This window comes from Cyanistes caeruleus, chromosome 7 (assembly GCF_971803275.1).
Source record: "Cyanistes caeruleus chromosome 7, bCyaCae1.hap1.1, whole genome shotgun sequence".
NCBI lineage: Eukaryota > Metazoa > Chordata > Aves > Passeriformes > Paridae > Cyanistes > Cyanistes caeruleus.
Window position 1 is genome coordinate 29,646,710 of NC_141707.1, and position 23,223 is coordinate 29,669,932.

Sequence of the window (23,223 nt, forward strand, 5' to 3'; positions counted from 1 at the left end):
TCCTTAACCCTCATAGGTTTTTTTGATTGAAGTGGTTGGTATAATTAAAAAGCAGCTTGACTGCTGCTGAGTTTCTTTGTTTTATATTTACTGGAGAAAACCACTGGGCTGTTGATCTGTGAGTTTTATGTTATTATTTAATTACATTGAGGGAAGATCCAGCATTTTGGATAATTTATTTTGAGTGCTATATTTTCCAGGGCTTCATTTGGTTCTCGTATTAATCCCTTTCCTTCACAGAAGTTTGCATATTGTTTTGGATTATTTATACTTCACTGTGCTTCCAAATCCATTATTAATCACGCAGGTATTGAAATACATTTCACAGATAATACTGGACATACTGCTGTATTGTTTGCTCACATAATAGTCATGCTTTCACTCGGCAGGTTTCTCATCATCAAATTATCATTAGATAAGAAAAAATGTTATGGTGAAGATTTGCCAACAACTTAATGCTGAATGCTCCAGCAAAACCCTGATGTTTCCCATTCCAGGTGATGACTCCTGGGGACAATAAATGAGCAGATGCTCTACTTAGATGAGAATATATCACCTTCAGGGATGTGAACAGTGCAAGGTTCTGCTCAGTGGACCTAAAGGAAACCTCTTGTTCATTTTTTCTCCGGCAGCAGTCCAGATGACTAAACAAGAGAGATTTCTTTCATGGTTGCATTTTGGTCAGTATAAAAAGGGACCATATTTTAGTTTTGAGAGTGTCCTGAAGCTATCAGTGACTGTAAGCCTAAGAATGAAGGGCTGGAAAGGACCATCTGGGTCATGGTATCCAGTTTCTGGGTTATCTAGCCTCTAGAAACCCATGGGCTGCAGACCATGCTTACCCAGGCTCCACTGCGTCATTGCAACCTCTCAGCAAAACCCCAAAAACCTCAACTAAAAAGAAAGGAAAATCAAAGGAAAAACCCAAGAGTGATAGAGAGTTTTAGCAACAGTCTAGACCCTTGCAACAGCATAAAGTATTGGATAAAGCTTCTTCATGATCTCAGCAGGCAGCCCTAGCCTACTGCATAAAGGAAGACAAACTCTCCTGTACGTTTTCTTTGCAGGCTTTTCCACTGAACTCTTGTATAAAAATCTCAGGCTTAACCCTGAGAGTTTGAACAAGTGTATCAATCAAATGCTGGGACACTGCTGAGAGCTGCAGTATTTTCACCCTGTGTTTAATCTCTGCTTATTGGCCACACCAGGGCCAGGTATTTTAGAGCCAGAGGAAAGCACAGCTTTGCACACTGGAGACAGCTAATCCATGAACACATTTCCCTGCACTGTACAGAACACAACTGTTCAGAGGAAAGGGATGAAGCTATGCTGTGCAACACAGAGCCTCAGGCTGGGTCCCTGAGACAGTTTTTCTACCCTCAGTGTGGTAGAAGTCTCAACATGGGTCCCTAGCTGTGGTATAGCATGGCACTGGCCCAGGAGTCATTCTGAGCTGGCACTGGCTTAGGGAGCTTACGCCTGGGCATAAATACAGTGCAGGGACCATGGAAGAGTACACGAAAATTGGAGATCTCAGTGCTGTTCCCATGTCAGAGAGGAATCTTTAAATACCTCTTTTTTTCCATTTCCACATCTGTACTTGAGGGAGAATAATAGCACTTTGACACAAAAGCATTTTTCTGGTCCTTGGATGGATGGTTAGTGCTGACATTAAGACATAAATCTGTTAAAACTGAGGATTGGTTGAATAAGTAAAATATTATTACAGAAACTCTCTTAGCTGTTCAAAATGACCTTTCTCCTTAAATTAGCACAAGTGAAAAAGGAATAATTGCTTTCTTTTTGCCCACAGAGTCAGGCACACACAAAGTCCTCTAGGTTTATTAGACTTCACAACAGAGTGGAGGACATCCACTGTGTCATCCTCAGCAGTTCCTGCAACGTCTGGCTCTTTTCAGCCCAGTAAAAGGTCACTTTCTGCAGACAAACAGCAACAGTAATAATGTCTACATCACTCAAATGGAATCTCTTTTCTGTAATTCAGAGGAGTAGCAGCACAGGTTTATAGAATTTCCTTCCAGTGATCTCGAAGGACTCTGCAAATGGGAAAAAAAAAGCTCAAAATCCCCACCCAGTCACTGGGCCCAGTGTGACTATTTCACAAGTGGCAAAGATATGTCACAAGCAAGAAGTGACTTGTCAGATATACACATGAGAGCTGGGGCACAGCAAAGAGCAAACAAAATTGTCTCTGTTGCCTGCCTGTGCTAAGAGCGGATCTTACAAAAATGAAAAATTGCATAAAATAAAAGTGGGGATTTGCTTCTGTTGCCATTTGAATTTCATCTTAAGTCGTGTAAATGACTGTGTATCCTTCCTTTTAGTGTCATATTTGCTTTAATTTGGCTTAGCCTTTGGGAAGGACGTTTGACTGAATTAGGGAAGGAAGCTCAGTCCACAGGCAACTCTACCAAAACCATTTTAAAGAGTGGCTTAAGTTCAACCCATTTTGAGGACTCATGAAATCTCTTTATATGGTGATATCTATAATTTATGTGCAATATTTTTAATCTTTATCATTTATATAATTATAATACATTAATGTGGTTGTTGTAGATTTATTTTTCTGCAGAAAAGCACCACTGTGCATCCCAGCTACAGCTGGGCCAAAGTAGCATCCTCTAACCCATCAGTCTTCTAGCTCAGAAAGGCCTTGAAAGCAGCAACTTCAACTTGCCTTTACAAGTTTCTTGGTCATAATTTTTCCTCCCAGAACTGTGTATGAGCTTTCGTTGTTTTACTTGCTAGCTTAAAAGCCTCTACACTGACTGCTTTTAGACTGTTATTTCTGGGCCCAAAATAATGGGATTGCCAAGAGGAAGAACAGGTAATTTCTTGGGGTGGAACAATGTCTTCAATGGGTCTAGATAGAAAGCTCTCTGGGGAAAGCACCCCAGCATTCAGTCTGTCGAGCACACAGCTCACGGGGGACTTTCTCTGGGACAAGAGATCTTGCTAAAGGGTACAAAACAAGACAGTTTGAGAGTAAAAGAGCTCAAGTGTTTGCTTTTCATGAAAGAAGGCTGTAAAAATGGAAGTTTTATTTGGGGGGAGAGGGTTGCTGGATATTTTTTTTAAACAGCAACATCGTGACCTCTTCCATGTTCATGTGTCATTACTTCTGTCAAAACTTGAACTATCTCCTCTGTGTTCAGGTTTGCAACATCAAAAGGACCATAGAACAGTTTTCTTTGATGTTAAATTTTTCTGCTGATGCTGTCTGTGGTCAGGTAATACCACATGATTAATGTGAAAACATTCAATTTGCTTATTTTCCCATGTTCACTAGAAAAGCAAAGATGCAATGCATCAGTGGGATATGAGATACAGTCAATCAAGAAAATCCTCAGTATCAGAAAACATATTTTTGGCTTTCCAAAAGTCAACCCTAATGCATTTTCTATGGTTTTTATTTTTGTTGGCTTTTTTTGGTTTGTTTTGTTTTTAATGTGTGTGTTTGCATAATTGCTTAATATTAAAGAGAGTGTGGTTTGGTCATTTAGTTAGTAAAATCAGGCCTTGGGACTGGGAAGAACTGGCTCCTCTCACTCAGCTCAGCTATTGGCTAGGACAAGCAAGTCACTTTGCCTTTTTATAAAATAAGGATAATGGTTCCTCCATTGTAAAGATGTGAGATCTACTACTGAAAAGCAGAACATGAGAGTTAGGTAATATTATTTCTGGCTCTCCTACAAATGTGCTTAGTGTTCAGTTTTCCCATCTGTAATGTGGGGATGTTAGAACTAATCTACCTCCCAGGGTTGTTTTGCTTAATTCCATAAAGTACTTGAAAACCTCACATGGAAAGAGTTATAGGAGCACAAGGTTTCTTAATAAAGCTCATTCATGAGTAATGTATTTTTGAAGTAAGTGACTTGAACCTTCACCCATAGTTGGAAACCAACATGAGCCAAGTCTTCTTTGTTGTTCAGCAAAGGTTGGTTGATTTTTTTTTTCCCCCTTACATATTTAATTCTCATACGGCTTCACATCTCTGGTTTCTGGCTATGATTGAAAGCAGAAATTCCTAATACCACAAGAGAAGACTGGGGTTTTTTTACTTTTTTCCCTGACCCTTCCAGAAGCTGGAAGTTTTGAAATGTATAAGAGCTTTCCCCACCATCCAGTTCTCAGTCCCCCCACCAAAGATAGGTGTCTGAAGTAGTTTTCTCTGAAAACTGAGACTTAGACATCCAGGCACAGCCTGTACCCTGCACCCTTTGTGACCTGCTCAGCCGCCTTGAACGTGACAAGTGACTCTGAGGTGTAGCAGGGCTTCCCTATGCAGACAAGCACTGGGTGCCTTACCAGCACTGATCTGCCCTGCCTTCAGCCATAGCAGACCCCATTCAGTCTCATCTGCTGCACTGTTATTGTTGATTGCTGCACAGAGCATGGGGAGGCTCTTTAGAAGCGCTGCACAAATGCTGAGGCTGAGATGGTCTTTACGTCAAAGGGCTGTGAGAGAAAATTAGCCAAAACTCATTTATCTCAGTGTCAAAATTCCTACTAACTGGGGAGGAAGCGAAGTTGGACCAGGCTGGAGGCTGCCAGGGAGCCTGGCCATCACACCGTGGGATGCATTACAAACCCGGATTTGCAGGATCTCTGCCTGCAAATAATCCACACTCGGAGTGCTCTGCACATATCATTTGATGTGTGTAACAGAGGGATGGTGCCAGGAGCACAGAAGCTAACTTGGAGCTTGGGGAAGTTTTCAATCGGTTTTGCCAGGGTTTCCCTCGGTGGGAAGGCACGGACGGCTTTCTCCTGCCCCCTCCTGGTGCAGCCCTCAAATGTGGCTCTGGAAGCAGTAGGCTGGAAAAATGGCACCTTCATTTTCCAGGGGATTTGCACCTGGCATAGATGGCTAAGTTGGTCTATTTTCAGGGCACGAAAATGAGGTATTATCATTATTTTTATTTTTTACTTCTTGGCATTATAAATCCAGTTGAGCTCTGTGAAACAAAACCGAAGCTGGGTCTGGTCAATGCCATTCGAGTGGAAAACAAAATTTAGAGTATTTCAGGTGTATGATCATCAATGCCTTTCATCATGGCAGTACACTCCCTTGGGAAATATTTCTATATTTCTCTTTAAGCTCGTGTGATACTTATCCAACTGAAGAATAATGTAGTGCAAATAATTTAAAGAAGATGGATAAGATTACGTAGCCCTCGACCAAATTCTTTATTCTTTATTCTAGAAGATAGCTGAAAACCCAGAATTTCTCCTCAAGAGTAAAACTTGGCAGTGGGTGCAATGCTCCCATCCTGCCCTTGAACAAAAGTCAGTCCCTGGGCACTGCACTCCATGGAGGAGCAGGGCTGTTGTGCAGTGCCCAGACCCCTGAGGTCTGCAGCACCATGGCACCATTGCATTGCAATGCAATCTTACCTTTTCCAGTGGTTACCCACCAGTAAAGCAGTGAATCAATGTCTAATAAATCAAAATAGCTACTGTATGGAATTGCTTAAACCCTTCAGCCGTTTGGATTGAGCACAAGTGTGAATACAGCTGAACACAAACTAACACAGAGCCAGCTAAAAACGAGCATCCTAAATCTGGGCTATCATTCATACTCTCTTCATATCTGCATTAACTTATTTCACTTTGTAAAATGATTATTGTTCACAAAACCAGAAAAAGATTTTCAGGCCTTTTGGTTACCATATTTTGAAATAAGTCTAAGATCTTCCTGTCTGTGGACTCAAAATTGTGTTCTGTTCTTGATGTAAATTCCCTAGACATCAACAAGTTTCTGCAAAATAAAAAAAAAACAAAAAAAAAACCCCAAAACACAGAGTTTTTTAATCACAGAAAAGGAACTGAGCAGTTTCTGACTGTTAAGTACCTGTTTCCTTATCATGCCTAACATTTGCCTATTGAAGAGGTTGAGTCTTCTGAATTATTGAACAATTTGGAAACAGCTTATATATATATATATATGTATGTATGTATGTATGTATGTATGTATGTATCAGCCAGCTGTGATGTGCTGCATTTTCAGAGTCTTTGTCTATTTCCTGGGAAGGTGTTGGACTTTGGTTGTCCAAACTGTTGGGAGCACCCTTTCTGCACAGCCATATCCCAAGCTGAGCTGAAGTCGGTGCTTAAGAGGGTGTTATCTTTCTTCAATATATGTGTTTGAAAAGCATGTCTTGCAGCACTAACGATAAAGATTTGTCTCTCTTAAAAATAATACCTTTTTCTGTAATGTGTTTTGGCTGAGGATTTTCCATGTGAAGTCGAGCAACTCAGCTCCCTCTGGATGCCAGGATGTTTCTGTACAGAGCTGGAGAAAGGTGGGTGAAGCTTTGTGGTGCTCATGGATCTGTAGCTGCAGCATTGAGGGGGTGAGGAGACACAGAAAACCACATCATTTCTGCTGAATGGACAGTATCAGAGACAGGGAAAAGAGGTGGGACTTGCCATTTTCTTTTACTCATGTCCAGTAGTTTTAAGTAGTTTTAAGGAGGAGGTTTGGCTGCACAAAGCTTTCTCTGCCTGTTTGTAGTTTTATAGGGAAATTTCCAGAGAGTAATTCCTTTCAATTTCTTTGTTTCTTTGGACTTTTCCATTGCAGCTTGGTATCTGGCAAGTTCTTGAATGGCTGTGACTCTCTGATCTATTTTGATAGTATCTGGATCCATCAGTGTATCTGTTGAAGCTGAAATGCATAGAAAGGTCTGAACAAAGCCACAAAAATTCTGGGAGGTGAATCATTTGTTCACCACTCAAAAATTCTGTTATGGGTGGACTTTTGAAGACAATTTTCCATAAATATATGTTTATATGCAACAGACCACAAAGACAAAACAATTTCAAATCAAACAAAACAGTTTAGTCAGACTGATGAAAATAACTTTTTTTTTTCATAGCTCTTTTCATCAACAAACAGACATGAACTTCACTTCAGGGCAGTGTGAATGTTTTTTCTCTCTTTAAGTTCACCTGGCAAACTGAAAAATTAGTTATTTGTACAGGCCTGGTTGTGAATCATCTTGACTCAGATGTGTCCCTGCTGGGGAGGACACGTTAGCCCCTGCCACCTTTGTGTGGTGCTTTGAGTTTTTAAGTTCACCATAATCCAATTTGGCCTCAGATGACCTGAAAAATACCATTTCTCAAAAAGCACTTGAACTGCTACAGGGCTTCAGGGCAGGTAAGTACTGAGATAGGTATTAGATAACCAGAACCTCAATTTCTGATCTCAGACACTGGGATAACAAAAAGCAGGCTGATGTACCTTCTAGAGTAACTGAGCTATAAAAGTTTTGTAACATCCCATAATGTAATGTTCAAATATTCATTCTTTTAGGCTTTCTGCATAACAGAATTTCTATCTATCCTCGTTACTTTTAGCATCACAACCATGACTTTTACTTGAACCATTGCACAGAAATGATAGCAGTAGGTGGGACTCAGGAGGTAATCTAGTGCTATCCCTCCCCAAGCAGAACCGTGTGGTGGAATAGAATAGACTATTCCAGTTGAAAAGGACCTACAATGATCATCTATTCAAGCTTCCTGACCAGTTTGGAGCCGATCCTTGAGGGTCCCTCCCAATTCAGAACACTCTGTGATTCTGTGACCAAAAGTTAAAGCCTGCTAAGGACATTGTCCAAATACTCCTTAAACACTGACAGGTTCGGGGCATCAACCACCTCTCTAGGAAGCCTGTTCCAGTGTTTGACCTCCCCCTTGGTAAAGAATTGCTTCATAATGTCCTGTCTAAACCTCCTCTTAGAATAGTTTTGAAGCTTTCCTATGTATCCTGGATCTCAGGGGCAAGGGAACAGTACCTCTCTCTCTGCTCCCCTTCCTCAGGAAGTTCTATGGAACTATGAGGTTGCTCCTTAGCCCCCTTTTCTCCAAGGAACTGGAAGTGTTTGTGTAAAGAAACTTCAAGTCTTAAAAACTTCAAGGATTCTACAATTCCCCCAGAAAATTAGTCTGCAATACTTAAAACTACAAACAATTATTTCTCTGTCTCACATTTGGGTTTTTTGGGGTTTTTTTCAATTTTTAAAACTTTCTTTTTAAAAATCCACCCTAGATGTACAGTTGTTGGAGTTTAGTACCATCAGCATCAGTCCAGTGGCTATTGGAGTCACTTTATTAATAATTTTTAGTTCACTTTCCAGTTTGGTTTAAAAATCTTTTCGTCTACTAGACTGCATTGCTCTTCCAGATTAGAGGTAACTTTCTTGCAGACATCCAGAGATTCTGCACTCAGAGAAGACCATGCAGTCATCACATTTTCTCTCCCACATGTCATAGACTTTTATATTTTGTGCTGTTACCCAATACTTTGCATTTGAATTAAGCTTAGCTTTTATTTTGGCTAAAATATATTTTCTGGAAAAGCATCTAATTTTGATATGAATACATCAGGAAATGGATAATCAATCATTTCCTTTAGAAGTTTGTTGCAGTGGTTAATCGCTGTCACTGTTTGAAAAATTGTGACCGTTTTGAATTTCTGATTTCAACTTCCAGTTACCGGTTCTCATTATGCTTTTTTCTGCCAGATGTAAGAACCCTTTAGTATCCAGTGCGCTCTTTTCTGGAAGTAACTACGTAGTGTAATCAAGACATCACTCATCTTTTTCTTCACAATAAACTCAGTAGACAGGTCGTTAAATCTCTCACAGTTAGGTGTCTCCTTCATTCATCAGGTTAGCCTAACACTTGTTCTTTCTTGCCATTTCAGTTGTTCACAGAGGTTGGTAAAAACTGGACCAGACTTCTGTGAGATGTTGTACTGTGAGAAGATAAAAGCACACTACTGCTCACTGCTCCCTTGTTTGTGAAGGATTCTGACCGTAGGATTCTTGGGCATCCATCTTTGCAGTTCTTGGAATAAACCATTCTGTTAGCATTTTTTACCTCCAGGGTTTTCTGAGTGGGTATATGGATCATGGGAACAACTTCTCCTTTTTTATAGTCTTTCTGGAATTAGTATTTTCAAGTGTTACTTGCCCAGTGTGATTCCCAAACCATTCTCCAGAATCACAGCTTTCCAGGATCCAGAGTCCTATCAGGTTTGTTTCACTCTCTGCCTTATAGATCACCTTTGGACTTGGCTGCATTTTGTTCAGATGGGCTCCCTTTAACAAGTGACCCAAAATACTCTCAGCATTAGTATTTTCTCCTCATCGTTATTTACCAGGCTGCTAATATTTGTGTCAGCCATCTGTCTATCAGTGCTGACTTTATATTCCCTTGCAGAGCATCAGTGAAAACGCTGAATAGCACCGAGTATACTTCAAAGCCCTGCGGAAAGCCAGTAAAGAATCCTCATTTGATGATGATCTGATTGACGCAGCTGGGTTTTGAGTTATGCTAAATAGCCATGTCTTAGCCATTTAACATAAGTTTCCTTCATGTTATAGAGTGTTTATCTATTAAGTATGTCATGCACTAAGTCTAAAGCCTCGAGAAAGCCTGCTACATCTGTACAGTTGTCTTTTTTTTTGCAGGCAGAACATGAAACCAGTTTTATTTGAGCTATTTTCCATAAACCCACATTGACTGGCAGTAATTAAAATCTTGTTCTTTCATGTTTTAGCAGTTCAGTCCTGTCTCAGTTTTCCCACTGTTTTACCTGGGATTGATGTGAGGTTAGCTGCTCAATAACTCCTATGTAATTGCACTTGGTTTCCTGTTCTCCCTCTCTCCCCTTTTCTCTCTTTATCTCGAACTCTCACTTTCTTTTTTTTTCCCCCCAGGTTACTACCCTGCTTCCAGTCACCTGGAATCCCTCTGATATTAAAATTTATTAAAAATTAACATTAGCAAGCCAGAGTTCTCCTCAGTCAAATATTTTAGGACCCCTGGGTGTTATTTATCCAGGCCTGCTGATTTAAAAATGTTTATCTCTTCTGGATGATGTTTAACATCCTGCTTATTTCCTAATGGGCTGGAAAGTACTTATTCAACCTTGGTCTCATATAAACACCGTCAAGATATTACTTTTCAAAATACCAAATGGAAACATTTATTGAACAAGTCTGGCTTTTCATATTGTTGTTCACAATTCTACTGTATGCAATTCAAACACTCCTAAAAAATCCTGCTCAGCATTGCCATGTGCCAGGTTTTCACAATCTCTTTATTTTCCAATATAAGTTTCTCTTCACTTTAGACAGTTGCTGTATTTTCCCTATTTGTTGAATATTTAAAACACTTTCAGTTTACCACTGAAGTAATTGAGCCTTAGCCAGTCTGTCCTTGATGATGCTGATGGACAGAGTATTCTGAAAGAACTTCTGATTTCCATTCATGTTTTCCTCTCTGATTTCTTCCTCCCACTCGCTGTTTTTTCATAATTTTCCTCAGCTGGAGGATATTAGCCATTGGGAAGTACCAGCTACAATTGTCTTAATTTTGTCCACTTTTAATTACCAGCTCTTAGGATAATGTCACTTGCCAGCTGTATGACTGCTACATTCTGTGTTAATCAGAATGAGTTGCAAAATGAGTAGCTGATGTTGGATGCAGTATCTTTTCCTGATGTAAATGCGTAAGCACAGGTTGTCATCCCATCACTTCCTCACTCTCATTTGGATGAACTGCATTGAACCCAGGATTAACGAGATCATTAAGATTTCTCCAGAAACACAGGTTAGGTCTGGGAATCATGCACTGGACTCAGGCCCGAACCTCACCTTCTCCAGAGGGTAACAGACATCAGGCTTTGCTTTTCATTTTGGCCTTATCTCACATTCGGTTCATTCCTCTCTGCCTAAATTGCTCCATATTCTGATGCCTTCCTCAGGGCTCACTGCTGCAGATGGTGTATTTATATTAACTTAAAGATTGCATTCCATTCCATCTTTCAAATGAGATTAATATATTTTTCAGGCCATTGTGGTTACCCGACCTGACCTTCTATAAACGCAGCCTATAATTCTTCACCCGGATTCCAGCATCTGGTCCTATAACTCATACTTGAAACACGGCATGTCTTTTTTAGAAATGCATTTCATGGACATGTAAAGCCTCTGTCACTTGGATATTTTTCCTTATTTAGAATAAAATCCTGTCTCTTGATGATATATAAACATCACACTACCTATGGCTGTTTATAAATGTGCAACAGTGTCATACTTCTGTGTTTCAATACCTGCCTTCTACCTATTTAAAATACTGTCCTTAGTTTCTTCCAAGTGGATATTGTTCTAGCCATGAAGATGGGATCTGGAAGTCACTGAGAGTTACTGATGCTTAATGAAAGATCCATGATAAAAACCAAAATAATCCAATTATTTATGGTGCCAAACTTCTTAAGACACATGCACAGGGTTTGACTGTCTGTGTCTCTGATTGCTATGGTTTACATTTCTGTAATGTCTTTTAACTGAGGATGGAGATATAGCTGCTGGAATCAGGAGGGCATTGTCGTTTGCTCTGTGAAATGGACACAGGTTTTTGTATGTATGATTAGTATCAGAAAACAGGAACTGGAGTAGAGTGTTCAACATCTTTGCTAGTACTCTTGGGGTTTACACTTATTTTTTATTTCATTTAATTTCTTTTTCTGTGGTGAGATTTTACACTGAACCCTAATATACTCCTGCAGAATGGCATTCTCCTGGGCCTATTTGAAATTCTTGATCTTTTCTGCATCTGTTTAAATCCTGCCTTCATGCACGTACAGTACAAGGTCAACCCTTTTGTTTGTTATTTTTATGGAGTTTAAAGAAAGTCCAAATACCTGACCGAGGTACCTGTCTGGTGCAGCCTTGTGACAGTTGCAAAATCTTCAGGCTCGGAGCATCACATGATTAAGTGTTTCTTGAGGAACAGAGGGAACCATAAAATCAGGGGTGCACTTTGCAGCTAACGGGTGGCTTGGGCTGGCTCACCACTGATCAGAATGCAGAAGGTGGTGAGTTTTCTGCTCAAAGGAAACCAGCCAAGAATATGTTGCTGTCTCGTGTATCCAAACAGAGCCCTGCATACAGGGAGGTTAAGAGCTCACAAACAAACAACAAAGCTTAGCTCTTCCTTAGGTTTATCACCTTCAAATTCAATCTTACCCCACAGCATAGCTGACCAGCTTCAGAAGACCAAAGGGTATGCAAGTAAAGATGAACTGCAAGAATATTAGGGTTTTTTTATTTTTGCAGAAGTTATGCTTGAGTCTGAGAGTGGCACTTTCCAGCTCAATATCGAACCGAGACTCCAGTTCAGTGATATTAGAGGTGTCAGACTCCAAGGATGTTGTTGCCTATCTCAAAGAGAAAGCTGGCTGCCTGTTGTGCAACTGTCTGCATCGCTAAAATCCCAAGAACTTGCTCATGAAAGGTCTAGTTTTGGAATGGCTACAGTTAGCCCTGAAATTATAATTACTTTCAATTTTTATCTGCTGTTTTTTGTTTTTCTTCCCAAAAGATAAACTCCCTTCAGACATTTAAAGGGATTTTGTTATTTTTCTGCTACATTTTATTGGTGTGAATCTTTGGGGAGAGGCTGATGTCTAAAGGAAATTTATTATTAAGAACTAGCTATACTGTTTCCCAGCAGTGAGCTTGTTACTGACACATCTTCTAAACACTGTAATTGGTAATTATGTTTGTCTGACCTACATTCTTCTGCGTAATTGTACTGAGATATGGTATCTTTCAATTCCTGAGTAAAAATGTCCATACCACTTGTGAAGTGTTGCTGGGGAGAAGCTTTCACCCTCAAAAGGCAGTAGTATTTTTGAGGTGGAGGATGCATTTTTTTAAAAATTTATTAGCACTAGAATCCTATGGGGGTAAAAAGCACTGTTGAAATAAGTTAGATATAATGACATGATTTTTCAGAACCTAGGAAACTAATGGTCAATTAAGTCCCAGTGGAGGGTGTGTATTAGCTTCCTAATTTGTTTTGGATCCATGACTGGAATGTGTACGCACATGCTATTCAGTCCAGAGCATTCATGTGAAAGATCCTTTGGGTAATTTAACAGCTACAAATGGTACTTCTATCTAAAATTCTTATTGTGTTGTGTTTCTGCACCAATTGAGTCTTCAGTAATAGATCTGATGATCAGGTTAGAAAATGCCCTCTCCTATTGATTTTGTCATCAGAGGAAAATTCAAATTCCTTATAAGGGTCTTCAGAAAATAAAAAGCCTTCTTTTTCACTTAAAAAAAAAAATATTTCCCATAAATAACATGGGAAATATCTTTCCTACTGCTTCACCTCAGAAATTTTCAACATTTTGCACCCATGAAAATTGGAGGAGCTAGTGGATTATTAACATTGCCCAGTATGTGGACCAGATAATTTGACCAAAAACCTTGTTTCTGAGCCTTTCACTCTCTGGCTTATTGACCCAAAAGTTTTTCATCTGTTCCTTGGGGGCTGCTGAGAATTCTGATATTTTCTCCATCTGTTTTTCAAAATTTCCCTTGTGAGCACTCAGCATGTTTCCCTGTTCCTTCCAGATGACCCTCTCTTGCTGTTCCCACTGGGTGTCATAAACTCCATGACTCCTTCCAAGAAACGTTAAGGTGAGTTGCATTTTATTTATTGTGCTGAGTAATGCCATTAACACATTCCAAATTGATCCATCAAAGAGATCAGCCTGGAGAGCCTGCTCAGTGAGCAACTTCAGGTCAAATATTTAGGTGGGGCACTGCCTCTCACCTGAGCACTCTGTGCAGTTGTTATTGAAGTGTACCAAAATACCCCTTTGGACTCTGCTGGACTTGCTGGTCTATTCCAAGAAGTCAACCAGCTGCTCCTTTTAGAGTACCCCTCTGAATGTGAGCACAGGACAGGGAAATTGTTGTCCCACTCGATCATTCATCTGGAAGAGACATTATTAATAAAGGCTGATAGACTTCCCATTGATTTGGGATGAAGGGATGTCCATTTTATGGGTGGCTTGTTTTCTCATGTTTTCAGCCCAGTGCTGAGCCCCTGAGCACAGCCTGGCAGGGGCTGAATCTTGCTCTAGGGGATGTGCATAATGTTGACACTTCCAATGGCTGCAATGAATGCAATCTTTTTGTCTGAGGAAAACCAAAGAAGTACAGAAAAATCCCCAGAATCAGATCATTCCTTGTGATGGATTAGAAATATGAAAGCTGCCATCAGGAGCTTCTCATAAATTGCTTATTTGTCCTCAAGCTGTCTGTAGGGGACAAGAGACAGATATTTGTTTTCTAAAAACCCAAAGAGGTTAATTTAATAAAAAGTTATACTAAACCTATTTCTCCTTACATATTTTGCTAGGTGACTTCACTGAAACTCTGTTGTTCCTCTTGATCCTGTTCTCTTCCAGCTGTGCATCCACCTTGGTCTGCACATACTATAATGTGTCATGATCCACCCTTTGGGAGAGGGGGGAGCAGCTCTAACAGGAGTCATAGCCACAGGAGAGCTGGGCAAGCTGGAAGCCTGGCACCCGGGGGAGAATGTGAAGAACAAGTCCACAGAATTACAGTGTTCCTGGTTACCAGGGAAACAATCCTAAATTGGAGCTTTTTTTTTTTCAATCAGAATATTTGTTTTCATTTAAAATATTTTGATAAGGGGTTTAGTTTTTAATTTAAAACTAATAATTTTCATGGGAAAGTCTGTTTTAAAATTCTTACCTTTTTAAAGAATCCATGTTTATAACATACAGATTTCATTTAGAAAAAATATGGTGAGTTAAGTCATCGTCATCTTTTCATAAACACCTAACCTTGTACATAACTTCATAGAAATACAGAGATCATTGATGCAGCTGGAGGGACTTAAAGGGGTCCACTGGTACAGAATAGGATCAACCTCACCTGAATTTCCCCCACCAGGTATTTGTTTAACATGCTTGCAGGGAAGCTTCTGTTGTGGAGATTCCTCAGTCATCTTAGGCTTCCCTACCCCCACAGTTAGTAAGTTTTCTCTGATATCAATCTAATCTTTGTCACAATTTTAAAACAGTTAAACACAAATGTCGACTTCACTCTGAAAAGCAATCTTTTGTATGTTTGCAGACCATTATGTGTCCTCTGCCTCTTCGAAATACAGTAATGTCAACATTACTTTCTTGGTCAGAGGTCTATAAATCCATGACCTCTCATGCTTGTTTTCTTCGTGCCCTGTATCCTTCTGGAAGAGTCATGCCCACAGCTCACATCAATGGTTTTATCCCAGCATGCACATTTCTGATTGCAGAAAGGATCCTACTTTTTAAGCAATATCTGCATCTTTTCCTTTGAGCTGAACAGATATCTCACTATATCCAAAACTGTGTGTTTAAACATATTTTACCCTTCATGCCTATATAACAACAATATTTTGACAATGTAATTCGTCAGTAGCATCCTCCTGTTAAGAGCTATCATCTATAATCTGAAGAAGTGATACAAATCTTAAGTACTCATAACCCTCTTGACTTGTTCATCGAAGATGATCTTACGTAGCCTTCACACCTGCCATTTCTCTGGCATTTTCCTCCACAGTATCCATTTGATGCTCATTAGGTTTTCAAGTTATTTTCCCAGCTTTTTAACTATGTGTGCAATCTTGTATTCTAAATAGGGTTGTTTATGCCCCATGTGTTTCAGTGAGTATTTTGGTAACAGTACACAAGCAGGCGATATATTTGTCCTACACATCTTTGTCCCAGCATTCTGCAGTTCCTTCCCACTCGTGCCTGAAAATTGGAGTATACTGGTTTTTTTCCTTCATCTCATCATTGTTGTTGTATTTTTTTTACCCTCTAGCATTTTTAGAACATAACATATTTTCATGTAAGTAGTGTTAATTATGTAACAGTAATTTATCTCAGATAAGATCTTTTATTTTTGTTTCAATTTGGCAATTAGAATGCAGAAAATTTCAGGCTTTGAACCCTGCCTTTTATGTCAAGTTGTCTGCCCACAACTGATGAGTATAAGTATCTTATTTGCTTCAGAAAAGGAAGTGAAAAAAGTACCATCTGCAAATTTATTGGGAATTTAAATATCTTGGAGGTATGGCTGAAGAAATAGATCACAGGGTAGTCAAAGGGTTGTTCTGCAGTTGTGACCACAGGGTACTTTGATTCAGCATCCTAAGAACCATTATCAAAGGGCATCAAGAATAAATGTAGATATTGCTTCAGACACATGAGGTTAAAGCAACTGGCCAGAGTTTGATGTACAGAGAACTGCATGGGAGGGAACCTAAATGGACTTTTTTGCTCAGGCATCACGATTTACTGGGGCTCTTTGAAGAGGTCAGCAAGCATGTGGATAAGGGAAAGCCAATACATACGGGCTACCTAGATGTCTAAAAACTATTTATAATGCTTTGGTAGGAACTGAACAATTGTTAGAGAACAGAAAGGACTGTTGCATTAATTAAAATGGCTTAAAATGTGTAAAATAGCAGAGTAAATGGCAGTTCTCAAAGTGGACTGCTACGGGGATATGTCGAAATGTGAATGGCAAGTCTCATGGTTGAATACTACACAGATCTGTTTTAACATCTGATCTTATAACCATCCCTGTGTTCTAATTTAGTCAGTGCACCACGTGCTGGATCCAGGACTCTTGACTGAATGGTAAGTCTTACCTCATATGTCCTAAAAATGTTGTTTCTACATGAACTCCTTCTTTAACATGACTTCATAGAGATGGTGTTTGTTAGGGAACCAAAACCAGTGGGGACTCAATGCTCTACTGCCTCGTTAGGAAGCTCAAGTTCTAACTTTAGTATCAATTACAGAAGACAATTTAGTGCTGGGTACACAGACAAATTTGATCCAATATTCCCTGGCTGCCTTCCTGCAAATCTGGATGTTGATGTTGTGTCATCTTTAGGACATGGATGTTGTATTATCCTTAGGAGATCTTACTGTGGTGGTACAGAGCAAGCATACTAGGTTTCCCAGTAATGCTGGGATGATCTGTAGTGCTCTGCTTTATTCTTTTAATCTTATGGAAAGCATCTCTAGATATTCATCTATCTCTCACCATCCCTCAGAATACCTTAGTGACAGAATTATCACAATCACAGACCCTGATTTAGGAATGTTTTTCCATGTTGGTAGAGCACTGTAAGTCCCATGTTCTCTATGAACTGCCATGGCACTGCTGTGCTATGGAGGATGTTACTCACTGCACTGTATCTATTGCTGGCAGATTTGACTGTCCTCATCAAACCAATCAGCTGACAAATAGAATGTATTGCCTTGAACGTCAGAGTAGATTTTTCTAACTAGGTCTAGCTACTGAGCATATGCAGGAGCCAGAATAGCAGTTGCCTGCCTTTATTTCATCCTCCTCCTCTGACAAAGCTAAACTAGCTGATGCTCCCTACCCAACATGATCTTTCAGGCCTTTTAGCATCCTCTATTCAAAAACTCTAACTCTCATAAAGGTAAATTGTAGATTCTTCAAGCCTGGTGGGAAGGGATGATGGAGAGGAATTACCTGGGTGGGAAGACCCTTGCACATATGACTCAATAGATATCATGCATTACCAATAAATATAGCCTCTAGATATCTTCAAATAGATGCCTTTCTGACCTTGAACAACCATGAAACAGCATTCTCATGACACTCTAGGCTATATATCTAGCCTGTACATCTAGAAAGGAGTATAACTTCATCAGTGTCCACTAAAGCAAAATCTTTTGAATTGAACAGTCTTCTGTTACTTTGAAATGCTAGCATTGGTGGCTCTCTGCTGATCTCCAGCAGAGCTCCACGGTGTACAGGAAGCCCTAATCACACACAGAGCCCTGATGACCATCACTGCTACACCCAGGCAGTGGCAGATGTCCTCAGCAGGGTAAAGTTTTGTTTTGAGACCTGAGTGTTTCAGAGAGGGGGACACTTCCCAGGGACACACAGTGCTGAGGGACATGAGACCACCACAGTGATGGGAGTAATGCATCTATTTGGTGTATTTTCTTCACATGGCCAGGCTTAAATCAGTCACCGGATTTGGGGCTGAGCAAAGAGCATTTCTACGGCAGGTACCAACACCTGTCTCTGCTTCCTATAGTTTTGTCCTTTTCTGCAGCATTGTGCACAGTCCATTTCCCAAGAACTGCATGTTCCAAATCTTGTCCACTGTATCCACCTATAATAAGTGGCCAAATAACAGTTATCAGCATTACTAATCTGAGATCTCCCACACAGTTTCACCTACAAATGCCCGTGAGTCACAGTGAACCACCCCCCACCCCCAACAGGCTCTGTCATTAATTTATCCTGCATTTGTCATTTTATATGGTCCAATCTTGAAGTTTTAGATCTTTAGTGAGAAAGTTTAAGTTGGGTTTTGAGAACTGGTTTGTGATTAGAGATGTCTAGGGCTGGGGGGAAGGTAAAGGAGAAACATATTTCTTTCTTTACTCGCCTTTCATATACCGTGGCAGGGACTGTAGAAACTTGGTCCTGATGACCCAGCTACAATGTTCCCATTCACTTTTTCCTCTCCCTTGAAGGACTGTAGCTCTTCAGCAAAAGGTAAATAACCCTTTTTCCTCTGACCCAGAAATACTTACATGAGTCATAATGTTCTAAATGTGCCTGTTGGTGTAAAACTACATGCTGATGTGAAATCCTTCTTTGGCTTTCAAGGTTGTTTCAGAACAAAGTGGATTATAATTCTTCACAAATGCTTTACTTTATTGTCCTTAGAACTGGGAATGAAGGGACCTATATGTGATTTTATTAACACGGAGCAAATATCTGACTGTTTACTTCCAGTCTCGTAACTGCACCCTGATGAAGAAAGGAAAGGGAGATGAGGAAAGGAGACTGTAGAGATTTAAGCAATTCTGACAAGGACAGGAAAGAAATCAGTGCTTCTAGTGAATGTCTGTCTCCTAAATTTCTCTGTAGTGCCTACTGGACCATCTGTAATCCCCACAGAGCAGGATCTTCAGAACTATTGGAGAAGCCACTGAGACTTGAAGTCTTTTATAATTTGTCTTCCTGAGCCTAGAAGAGATTCCCCTCAAGTACCTACATGTTATTCAGAATAAGGTTATTCTGACTCAGTTAAGCAAAGGGAGCTCACCTTCTAATGAACTCAGGTGGACACAACACCATAGTTAAAACTTGTCTTAAAACTTCAAGTTCCTTGAAACAAACTCCTTTGTGAGTGGAATTAGAGTAGGAGAGAAGGACGCAGAACAAACCGAACAATTGCTGGGAATATGAAAATTATATAGGGCCAATAATGTGTTTATCATAAAGAAAAGCTGGCTAAAAGCTGTAGGAGGACAGTGACAGCTTGCCAGGTTTTCTTGTGTTTTTTTTTAAAACTATTTTAAAGTTTCAGAAAAATTATCTGTTCTACAGAGATAATGCTTTGATATACTTTAAAATATATGGTTGCCAGCATAGTCTCTTGCAACTCTGGAGGTGTTGCTCTTTCTGTCTCTGGAGAAACTGTGACCCTGCAGGTCTCAGGTGAAACCCCTCTGTAAGTACAAACAGTCTGCCCCATGTGGGCTTCACAGAGCTGGGAGATGCTTAGCTAGTTTTGACAACCTAGGTCAGAACCTTGAGTGACTATAGGAGGGGAGGAGGGGGGTAGAGACACCAAATGACTCTCTCATAATTATTCAAGAGGTATTTAAGGCAGTGCCATGGACTCTATTGCTTTGTGTTCCATGCTTGTAAGCAAAGCCATGGAAGACAAGAGTTCCTCATCCTGCTGCAGATCTAAACTGGAGTTGTGGGTACAGGTAAGCAAAGTGTGAGGAAATTCTCAGTGCACCAAGATATTAGGACTAAAGAAACAATTGGATTATGAGAGACCTCAACAATTTCAGGCAACCACATTAACCTACATGAAGGTTTTAAAGGTCTCTATGTGCCTCTTTCTCCTGTATCAAAATCCAAATCACAGGCCATAAAATACTGTCAGAAACATAAGAGCAATTGCAAAGGGTTTGAAATAAACTATAACATGTTTCTGGATAAGAGCAAGAAAGAGACAAATCTGCTGATGTCCAAGGACCCTGTGATAGCCAGTGATCCACTGGCAAAAACTCACCAATGGCTCCTGGGAAGCAGATTATGGTCCAGAGTACATAGAGAGAAGGGAACCAGCAGCAACCCTCCCAAAGAAGTTCCCTCTATGTTCAAATATGGCTTGAAATTTGGGTCTGTGCATGGATACCCTATGAACCAGATTTAGCAGCTGGGAAGAGAGCAGTATAGGATGTCGCTGATCTGCTACAGGCATGAAGCAGAGATGAAGAGATCCTGCTTCCTAATTCTTGTGCTGATTTTATAGAATGGTGAATTGAAGAAGAGAATAACTGATCACAAAGAGCCTTGAATTGTGCTTACATCTGAAGGTGCAGGGATCTGGGCTTTGCTATGGAAAAATGATCATTAGAAAAGGTGTTTTTGAGCCAAGATCAAACAGAAGGGCTGTAAGCAGCAAGAGCAGTGTGAATTTATTTTTTTTCCTTATAACTATGCATACTGTAAGTGCTGTACATTGGTGCCATCTACTGCCTGGCTGGGGGCTGACCCTACTTGAATCTCTGATTTTGCAACGCTGATGGTATATGGCTCAAACCAGAGGTTCATGTGGCATCCATGCCAGGAGACTGACACCAGGGCATAGCCCTCAGCTAATACCCTGCAGCCACAGTGATTGTCACCATGCACAGGCTGCTGTGCACTTCTGAAATTCCTCTTTGCATGCCAGGGCTTCTCTGTAGTCCATGTCTCTCTTTTAATGTCACTACCATAATCCACCATAAAGCTTTTGTGGTGATCCATTAAGCTGCTGTTCACAGTTGCTGTAAAAATAATACATGTAGGGGGTGTTTCTATCAGCTGGTCTGAGATGTACAGCACAGTTCACATCATTACAGCTAACTCAACTGAGGCTGCTCCAGAAAACTTTGTCTGTAGGGAAGGTGGGAGAATGATCAGAGGACTGAAAAATTAAGCAGCTCCTCACAAATGACAGAGATTGACTCTTTAAGTAACCATAGAAATTGTGAAACTTCTCATAATCTAGCAAAATTATTCAGATTAAACTTCAGTAATCTGCATGGACCTTGAGCTGACCTATAGGATCCTTGTTAAGAGCCTGTTTGCTACCTCACATTAAGCAGTGGTGTTTTCAGTAAGCAGTTGCATCTAACAAAAAATCCAAAAACTCTGGCAAGACTAGAGAGAAGCAGAAAGAGAAGTTTCCAGGACAAGAAGGGTCTGACCTAAGAGAATGGAAATTCAACATTGTATGCTTTGTGCCTTGTATCCTCAGAAAATCTTAAAGAGGAATGCTTCATAAACTCCAAGGACTGTAAATTTAAAATCTGAAATGAAATATCTTTATATCACATATTGGTGATGCCTTTCACCATCCAAAGAAGTGTCTGAGAGGATGAGAGGGTATGACTGACAGTCAAATTACTTAGACACTCAGATGTGCACTGCAGCATCCAAATCCTTGGGAATTGCTCAGACTGGTAACAGTGCTCCCTTCAGGTGGGACAGCCACAGGGATCAGGATCAGGACCTGGCATCCTTCCCTGATAGAACAGGAATAGGGTTAGTGTTCCTCTCAGTACAAGGCATCTATTCTTATTATCCATCAAACTGAACATTTACAGGGTGAAAACCTATTGAAACCTTTAGCAGCACTGTGGTTAAGGGTTTCATCAAGACATGGTGCCCTCTTTGTCAGTGTGCTCTCCTCCTTTCACAGGCAACAGCAGCCAAAATCCCAAATCCCAGGTTTGTGATGAGCCACCAAGCCAGTGCCCAGGCAGCAGGAACACAGCCAACAGCAGCAGAAAAATGCCATCTTCCAACAGACCTGCCCAGAGGAGAAGAGGGAAGAATACTTGAAGACAGAGATGGTGTTTGCCTGACTCACAGCTCAAGGTGAAGTCTCATTTAATGGCACAGGTGTCTGTTTACTTTGTGACAGAGATTGTCTCAAATATTTTCAATCTGTGGGTAAATGCTGACTTTTCTAACATGTCATTCTGAAGCCTCGTTTGATCATTATGTTTACAAGGTAATCTCATAACCAAAGACTCTTTTAAGTGCTTATGGAGTGCCTGAGTTCAAAAGGATCTGTCTTAGTTTCCTCGGCTTCAAATGAAAATCAATACCCATCATAAATATCCCAAAGCCAGTTCCTATTCAAGGATAAAAATTTTTGTATGTAATAATGTATATATTTATTATTATGGAAATTATCATTTAAAACCACACAAATAAAAGGGGTTCTTCTTTAGAAGTTATGGAAAATTACCTTTTTCAATAATTCTGTTTTATACAAACTGAGCATAAACTCTTTCTCAGAACGTGAGAAAAAAGAACAAACATTTTCTCAGAGCTGCAAATCAGTGGAGACTGCCTTTCAGGAGAAGAAACTTGAGTTTCCCACTGGGAGCTGATCCCACACATGACTTTTAGGAAGACCAGCCATGGCCACCAACAGATACACCATAAGAGCCAAACATAAGCCTTTGGGGGAATGTGATCTGACAAGCAGCTGCCACTACTGAAAACTTTCTTTGTAGACCCTGACATCTGGCTTCCTCAGCTGCCAAGCTTGGCCTCCTCCAAGGTGCCGCAGGAGACACGTTGCTGCAGCAGGTAGGGAACTGGGAGGACAAAGATCACAATTTGATGTGACTGGGAAGCAGGAGATGAGCTTGGCTGGATATAAGGCACTAATTTGCAAGGCCTTTGTGACACCTTTTATTTTCTGCAGGTTTATTCATGAGTTTGCAGTTCTATATGCATAAATTATTTTAGTAGAAGAAGGGAAAGGGAAAGAAAGGAAAGGGAAGGGTCACCCCAGAATTTTCAATCTATGTTTGCATATTTAAAATATTGATACAATTTGAAATGGCTTCAAACCAGAGGTCCAAATCCAGTGCCTTGCTACATCAAAAAGGATGTGCATACCAGTAGTAAAGGTGTCAGTCTCTTGAACCACCCTGAATACTGTGGACCTGGTGACTGGAGATTCCCCTGAGCTCAACATGGCAATGTTCCGCTCTATGTCTGGAGCTGAGCTCTCTGCCAGTCTGCAGTGGTTTCCTTTGAAACACAGACTATGAGCACTTCAGTCCTTTATAAAGTGTGGGTGAGACCAAGCTAAGGCTTTTTCAGATACTGAGTAAGCCAAGATTTCATTTCAAGAGGGGGTCACTCCAGACCTGAATGGTGAGACAGGGTGAAGGGAAGTTCATGTTGCTACACTAGGTGTGACTGCAACGTC

General features: G+C 40.3%; 1 protein-coding gene and 1 long non-coding RNA gene across 6 annotated transcripts in view; one reads left to right on the forward strand and one right to left on the reverse strand.

Annotated features, from left to right (window-relative positions):
* GLI2 (GLI family zinc finger 2) overlaps window positions 1–23,223 on the forward strand; it is a 383,459-nt gene that overhangs the window by 155,999 nt on the left and 204,237 nt on the right. For 2 of the 4 annotated variants that reach the window (XM_086897659.1, XM_086897660.1), the window contains one exon: window positions 21,691–21,869. The gene's annotated coding sequence lies outside the window, so the exon portion shown is untranslated. Of the gene's footprint in view, window positions 1–13,466; window positions 13,533–16,517; window positions 16,559–21,690; window positions 21,870–22,516; window positions 22,593–23,223 lie in introns of those variants that run through there. The other 2 variants (XM_086897658.1, XM_086897657.1) reach the window with 2 other exon arrangements.
* On the reverse strand, window positions 17,882–23,175 carry LOC147652273 (uncharacterized). 2 transcript variants are annotated; one of them, XR_015289246.1, is made up of 3 exons: window positions 22,908–23,175; window positions 21,594–21,801; window positions 17,882–21,514 (listed from the first exon to the last, which is right to left on the reverse strand). It is a non-coding gene; the product is annotated as an uncharacterized LOC147652273 (long non-coding RNA). The 2 variants fall into 2 exon arrangements; XR_015289245.1 differs by having other exon boundaries at window positions 21,615–21,801; window positions 22,908–23,167.